Source organism: Moschus berezovskii, chromosome 9, assembly GCF_049115385.1.
Source record: "Moschus berezovskii isolate FMDL1 chromosome 9, NW_MosBer_1.0, whole genome shotgun sequence".
Classification (NCBI taxonomy): domain Eukaryota; kingdom Metazoa; phylum Chordata; class Mammalia; order Artiodactyla; family Moschidae; genus Moschus; species Moschus berezovskii.
In genome coordinates this window covers 101,500,312-101,507,965 of record NC_142468.1, presented here as the reverse complement: position 1 = coordinate 101,507,965, position 7,654 = coordinate 101,500,312, and the positions used below count along the sequence as shown (strand labels likewise).

The 7,654-nt window shown below is 39.7% G+C and overlaps 1 pseudogene; it reads left to right on the top strand.

Annotated features, from left to right (window-relative positions):
- The first annotated feature begins 304 nt into the window (after positions 1-304).
- LOC129563288 (olfactory receptor 4Q2-like) lies at positions 305-1,261 on the top strand (annotated as a pseudogene).
- The last annotated feature ends 6,393 nt before the right edge of the window (positions 1,262-7,654 follow it).

Below are 7,654 nucleotides of genomic sequence, written 5' to 3'. Positions count from 1 at the left end.
ACAATGTAAAACAGGGGAAGGAAAATACTGACTGATGGAAGATAGAGATGCATCAAGTTGCAGCTAAAAGTCCAGTACTGGTGACTTCAAAAAATGTTGGCTGCTTCATCAGTATCTCAAAGCTAGAGTTGTTGGGAAATATGTATTCATATCATTTAAGAAAAAATAATTTCTTCCAGCTAACCAATCGAGATGCATCCTAGAGAAAAAGTTCACTTTTGAAATAAGGTTCTTACATTTTGTGTGAAATATCTTATCCATTTTTAACATTACTAATGCCCCATTGTTTAATTTTTTGATCCAGGTGAAACCAGATCAAATGGATGAAAACCCAACAAAGGTAGTGAGAGAATTTATCCTGGCAGGCTTCTCACAGACACAATCTATTGAAACAGGGCTACTTGTACTATTTCTTCTCTTCTATGTGTCCACTTGGGTAGGAAATGTCCTTATCATGGTCACAGTAGTCTATGATAACCATCTGAATTCATCACCCATGTATTTCCTTCTTGGCAACCTCTCTTTCCTCGATCTATGTTATTCAACAGTAACTACCCCTAAGTTTCTGGCCGACTTTCTTGATAATGAAAAGCTCATTCCCTCTGACCAATGCATTGTGCAGCTCTTCTTCCTGCACGTTGTAGGGGCAGCAGAGATGTTCCTGCTCACAGTGATGGCCTATGATCGCTATGTTGCAATTTGTCGCTCCCTGCACTATACCACTATCATGAGTCGAGGATTATGCTGTGTGTTGGTAGCTGCCTCCTGGATGGGAGGATTTGTGCACTCTACTGTCCAGACAATTCTCACTGTCCATCTGCCCTTTTGTGGGCCAAATCAGGTGGACAATTTCTTTTGTGATGTTCCCCCTGTCATCAAACTTGCCTGTGCAGACACTTTTGTCATTGAATTGCTAATGGTATCTAAGAGTGGGTTGATTTCTACCAGCTCCTTTGTAGTGTTGGTTTCTTCCTATGCCACTATCCTAGTCAAGATTCGCTCCAAAGAAGGAAGGCAAAAGGCACTCTCAACCTGTGGCTCTCACCTCATGGTGGTAACAATCTTTTTTGGACCCTGTATTTTCATCTATGCTCGTCCATTCTCCACTTTTTCTGTGGACAAGATGGTGTCTGTACTCTACAATGTTATTACTCCCATGCTGAACCCCCTCATCTACACACTTAGGAACAAAGAGGTCAAGTCAGCCATGTGAAAGCTGTGGGATAGGAGTGGACTTACTTGGAAAAAGCAAGAGACATAAGAAGATGAAGTGAGTTTTTGCAAGCAAAGAATCTTGGGTGAGAATAATTACTTTGGCAAGAATGTGTTAGGAGATGGTAGCTTAGTTGTTTGGTTTTCTTCCATTAAATCACAATACTCCTATTTATGGCTTTATAACAAAATTAAACCCAGAAAAACTCCTTTCATAATGAATTGTTCTGTTTTCTGCTTCTTTTTCTTCCCTAAAGAAAATCTGGTTTCTGTTTCCGATCAATTCATGCTTTTCCATTCTATCTACTTATCTAATCAAATTTTATTCTATACATTTTGTATATTCAGTTTGCTATTACATACAGGTACAATCTACCCTTTCCAAATTCTCATCAGTTTCTTCTCCACCTTGCCACAGGTTTTGTCTTGGTCTCAGTTTTAACTTACTCCAACTAAAAGTCTGCAATGAATTAAGTAATGAATTTACACAGGTTTCTTACTCTCACAAAAAAAGGAATATCAGTGAGATGAGTCAAAGTGAATCAGATTTATATGACTGCATAACAACAAACTAGTGGGATATGTTAGTCTGCTTCATCACTTCACCACATTATTAATTACCATCTAGCGGTGGAATTGAGACAGCAATTGCCTCATAGTGTGGGTTCAAATACCCCTCTCTGAATTACAAATCAAGTAAGGTTCCTATCTGTAGCATGTACAAATTGATGCCTATTTTCCAGTTCTTTGTGAGAGCTAAAAATGATGAAAGATATGAATGCAGATTCACCCTGGTTCATAACAGGGTTTCACTATTATTTACTCATTGAAGTTGATACTTTTTCAAGGGATACAGATGGTGAAATTCTAAATTTGTTGATTTGCCTTAATGAAACAACAATGTAACCTACTGTAACTGGTTTGTGGAGAATGCTAGAAAGTGTACAGAAATGTCACAACATTTTCAACTTCATCAACTATTGGGCACAGTTTATATTACTGTCACTATTTTCATCAATACATTCAGTTCAGTTCAGTTCAGTCGCTCAGTCGTGTCTGACTCTTTGAGACGCCATGAATCACAGCACGCCAGGCCTTCCTGCCCATCACCAACTCCCGGAGTTCACTCAAACTCACATCCATCGAGTCAGGGATGTCATCCAGCCATCTCATTCTCTGTAGTCCCGTTCTCCTCCTACCCCCAATCCCTCCCAGCATCAGAGACTTTCCAGTGAGTCAAATTGTTGCATGAAGTGGCCAAAGTTGGAGTTTCAGCTTTAGCATCAGTCTTTCCAATGAACACCAAGGACTGATCTCCTTTAGTATGGACTGGTTGGATCTCCTTGCAGTCTAAGGAACTCTCAAGAGTCTTCTCCAGCACCACAGTTCAAAAGCATCAATTATTTGACACTCAGCTTTCTTCAGAGTCCAACTCTCACATCCATACAAGGCCAGTGGAAAAACCATAGCCTTGACTAGATAGACCTTTGTTGACAAAGTAATGTCTCTGCTTTTTAATATGCTATCTAGATTGGTCACTCATCTCACACGCTAGTAAAGCCATGCTCAAAATTCTCCAAGGCAGGCTTCAGCAATATGTGAACCGTGAACTCCCAGATGTTCAAGCAGGTTTTAAAAAAGACAGAGGCACCAGAGATCAAATTGCCAACATTTGCTGAATCATGGAGAAAGCAAGAGAATTCCAGAAAAACATCTATTTCTGCTTCATTGACTATGCCAAAGCTTTTGACTGTGTGGATCACAATAAACTGTGGAACATTCTGAAAGAGATGGGAATACCGGACCACCTGACCTGCCTCTTGAGAAACCTGTATGCAGGTCAGGAAGCAACAGTCAGAACTGTACATGGAACAACAGACTGGTTAAAAATAGGAAAAGGAGTACGTCAAGGCTGTATATTGTCACCTTGCTTATTTAACTTATATGCAGAGTACATCATGAGGAACGCTGGGCTGGAAGAAGCACAAGCCGGAATCAAGATTGCTGGGAGAAATATCAATAACCTCAGATATGCAGATGACACTACCCTTATGACAGAAAGTGAAGAGGAACTCAAAAGCCTCTTGATGAAAGTGAAAGAAGAGAGTGTAAAGGTTGACTTGAAGCTCAACATTCAGAAAACAAAGCTCATGGCATCTGGTCCCATCACTTCATGGGAAATAGATGGGGAAACAGTGGAAACAGTGTCAGACTTTATTTTTTTGGGCTCCAAAATCACTGCAGATGCTGATTCCAGCCATGAAATTAAAAGACGCTTACTCCTTGGAAGGAAAGTTATGACCAATCTTGATAGTATATTAAAAAGCAGAGACATTACTTTGCCAACAAAGGTCCATCTAGTCAAGGCTATGGTTTTTCCTGTGGTCATGTATGGAAGTGAGAGTTGGACTGTGAAGAAAGCTGATCGCCGAAGAATTGATGCTTTTGAACTGTGGTGCTGGAGAAGACTCTTGAGAGTCCCTTGGACTGCAAGGAGATCCAACCAGTCCATTCTAAAGGAGATCAATCCTGGGTGTTCATTGGAAGGACTGATGCTGAAGCTGAAACTCCAATATTTTGGCCACCTCATGCGACGAGTTGACTCACTGGAAAAGATTCTGATGCTGGGAAAGGTTGCGGGCGTGAGGAGAAGGGGACGACAGAGAATGAGATGGCTGGATGGCATCACCGACTCTGTGGACATGAGTTTGAGTGAACTCCGGGAGTTGGTGATGGACAGGGAAGCCTGGCATGCTGTGATTCATGGGGTCGCGGAGAGTCGGACACGACTGAGCGACAGAACTGAACTGAACTGAACTAGGTTGGTCATAACTTTCCTTCCAAGAAATATGCATCTTTTAATTTCATGGCTGCAATCAGCATCCACAGTGATTTCGGACCCTCCAAAAATAAAGTCAGCCACTGTTTCCACTGTTTCCCCATCTATTTCCCATGAAGTGATGGGACCAGATGCCATGAGCTTTGTTTTCTGAATGTTGAGCTTCAAGCCAACATTTTCACTCTCCTCTTTCACTTTCATCAAGAGGTTTTTTAGTTCCTCTTCACTTTCTGCCATAAGGGTGGTGTCATTTGCATGTCTGAGGTTATTGATATTTCTCCCGCCAATCTAGATTCCAGCTTGTGCTTCTTTCAGACCAGCATTCCTCATCGTGTACTCTGCATATAAGTTAAATAAGGCAGGGTGACAATATACATCCTTGACGTACTCCTTTTCCTATTTTTAACCAGTCTGTTGTTCCATGTCCAGTTCTAACTGTTGCTTCCTGACCTGCACACAGGTTTCTCAAGAGGCAGGTCAGCTAGTCTGGTACTCCCATCTCTTTCAGAATGTTCCACAGTTTATTGTGATCCACACAGTCAAAGGCTCTGGCAAAGTCAATGAAGCAGAAATAGACATTTTTCTGGAACTCTCTTGTTTTTTCCATTATCCAGCGGATGTTGGCAAGTTGATCTCTGGATCCTCTGCCTTTTCTAAAACCTGCTTGATCATCTGGAAGTTCGCGATTCACATATTGCTGAAGCCTGGCTTGGAGAATTTTGAGCATGACTTTACTAGCGTGTGAGATGAGTGCAACTGTGCGGTAGTTTGAGCATTCTTTGGCATTGGCTTTCTTTTGAATTGGAATGAACACTTATCCTTAAAGTTATATTAAAACTAATTCATCGGTTTGTTTTTTGTTTATAAGCAAAGATAGGAAAATTAAAATGACATTCAAGTTTAGAACAAACTAGACACAAATTTAATATAAATGAAGCCTCCACTTTTTAGGGTTTTTATGTCAGTGGATTATAGAAGCCATTGCAGCAAATAATTTGGGTGACAGAAACAGAAGCCAAGATTATTTGGTAAATTCATTGGATACTTAGGTTTTGTCTTTATTATCTCTACATTTATGAGTCAGAGTCAGATTTAGCTCTTTCCTATGACAGATGAAGACTCACTTGGTCCTGTCACCAGAGCTGGTGAATGTGCAGAATAGATGCAGCAAAACTCCAAGCGAGTGTTTGAACCTCCACTAAAGTGTTCTCTTAGCACTTGTTATTATTGTTTAGCTGCCAAGTCATGTCTGACTCTTTTTTGACCCCATGGACTATACCCCTCCAGGCTCCTCTGGCATTGAATTTTCCAGGCAAGAATGCTGGAGGAGGTTGCCATTTCCTTCTCCAAGGAATCTCCCGACCCAGGGATTGAAACCACATCTCTTGCATTACAGGTGGAAGATACTGCTGAGCCACCAGGGAGGCCCTACATATTCCCAACACCTAATTTTTAAAAGGGAACACATGTACACTTGGGGCGGATTTGTGTCAATGTATGGCAAAACCAACCAATATATTAATGTAAGGTAATTTGCCTCCAATAAAATAAATTTTAAAAAAATAAAATAAAATGTCCAAAATAAATGCTGGAGAGGGTGTGGAGGAAAGGGACCCCTCTTACACTGTTGGTGGGAATGCAAACTAGTACAGCCACTATGGAGAACAGTGTGGAGATTCCTCAAAAAACTGGAACTGCCATATGATTCAGCAATTGCACTCCTGGGCGTACACACAGAGGAAACCAGAATTGAAAGAATCACATGTATTGCAATGTTCATTGCAGCACTGTTTATAATAGCCAGGACATGGAAGCAACCTAGATGTCCATCTGCAGATGAATGGATAAGAAAGCTTTGGTACATATACACAATGGAGTATTTTTCAGCCATCAAAAAGAATGCATTTGAGTCAGTTCTAATGAGGTGGATGAAATTGGAGCCTATTATACAGAGTGAAGTCAGCCTGAAAGAAAAACATCAATACAGTATACGAATGCATATATATGGAATTTAGAAAGGTGGTAACCTTACCCTGTATACAAGACAGCAAAAGAGACATAGGTGTATAGAACAGTCTTTGGGACTCTGTGGGAGAGGGTGAAGGTGGGATGATTTGAGAGAAAGGCATTGTAGCATGTATATTATCATATGTGAAATGAATCACCAGTCCAGGTTCGATGCAAGATACAGGATGCTTGGGGCTGGTGCACAGGGATGACCTGGAGGGAGGATATGGGGAAGAGGGAGGTGGGGGGGAGTTCAAGAGGGGGAACACATGTACACCCGGGGCAGATTTGTGTCAATGTATGGCAAAACCAACCAATATATTAATGTAAAGTAATTTGCCTCCAATAAAAAAAAATTGAAAAAACTTAAATGTCCAAAATAACATGAATTAAGATTCAATAAAAATATGTTGAATGATTGGGGAAGAGATATTTCAAAGCTGAGGTATTTTCCCCATACTTGGAAAGAGAATTTGCAAATTTTTCACTGAGACATAGGGAACATTTGAGTTATGACAGAGCAAGAACAGATCAAAATTGCTTTAGTTCCTAAAATAGATATAAAAACATTTATAGATACACCACTTGTTGTCACTGAAGACCAGATAGACACCTCAATACTGAGCAGATAATTAGGAAACCTGATTCATAATACAAATGACTAGAAAGATGTGACTTCTTCTATAGAAAAATGACTATTTATAATGACTATAAAGGACTGTAGTTGAATTATTTGTCAGTCTTTTAGCTTTTATTGCTTAATAACAGTATTACTAACAGAGGAGATAGCTAAGGGTTAAAATTCAGCAGGATTGAGGCAATTCATCATAAAGACATAATACAGTTTATTTTTCTCTAGAGATTAAGGGAGAATCTCTCTTGCTCCTAGACATTTTCCACTAATCAATAATATATGGGAAAAATTGATACTTAGGAATTTAAAAAATGGTTCAACATTTTGTAATAGGAGGAGAAGATAAAAAGTACATAAAATCAGTATTCTTAGAAAATATAAAATATAAACAAACAGATATAACTATAAATTCTACAGGATAAGTGAGAATGCCTGTTTAAACAGAAGTACAAATAAAGCTCTCTAGAATTCTCAAGAAAGCAACTGCCCCAATAAAACATCCCTAATACTACTCTTTGATGACTTTTACTGCTTCTCCTGTCACGACCACACCACCATTTTTGCAATACCTGCATATCTGTATTTTAAAATAAGAAGTTTTAAAAAGTCCATTGTATTTCTGTACACTGACAATACAAAAATTGAAAATGTAATTAAAAGTACTAAAATTATACTACATGTAAGGCATCAAAGAGCGTCCCTGGTGGCTCAGATGGTAAAGCGTCTGCCTGCAATGCGGGAGATCTGGGTTCGATCCCTGGGTTGGGAAGATCTCCTGGAGAAGGAACCAGCAACCCACTCCAGTACTCTTGCCTGGAGAATCCCATAGACGGAAGAGCCTGGTAGGCTACAGTCCATGGGGTCGCAAAGAGTCGGACACGACTGAGCGACTTCACTTTCACTTTCAAAGCATCAAAAGTAAAAAGATAAAATATAAAATAAAATAGTTATATATTCAATTC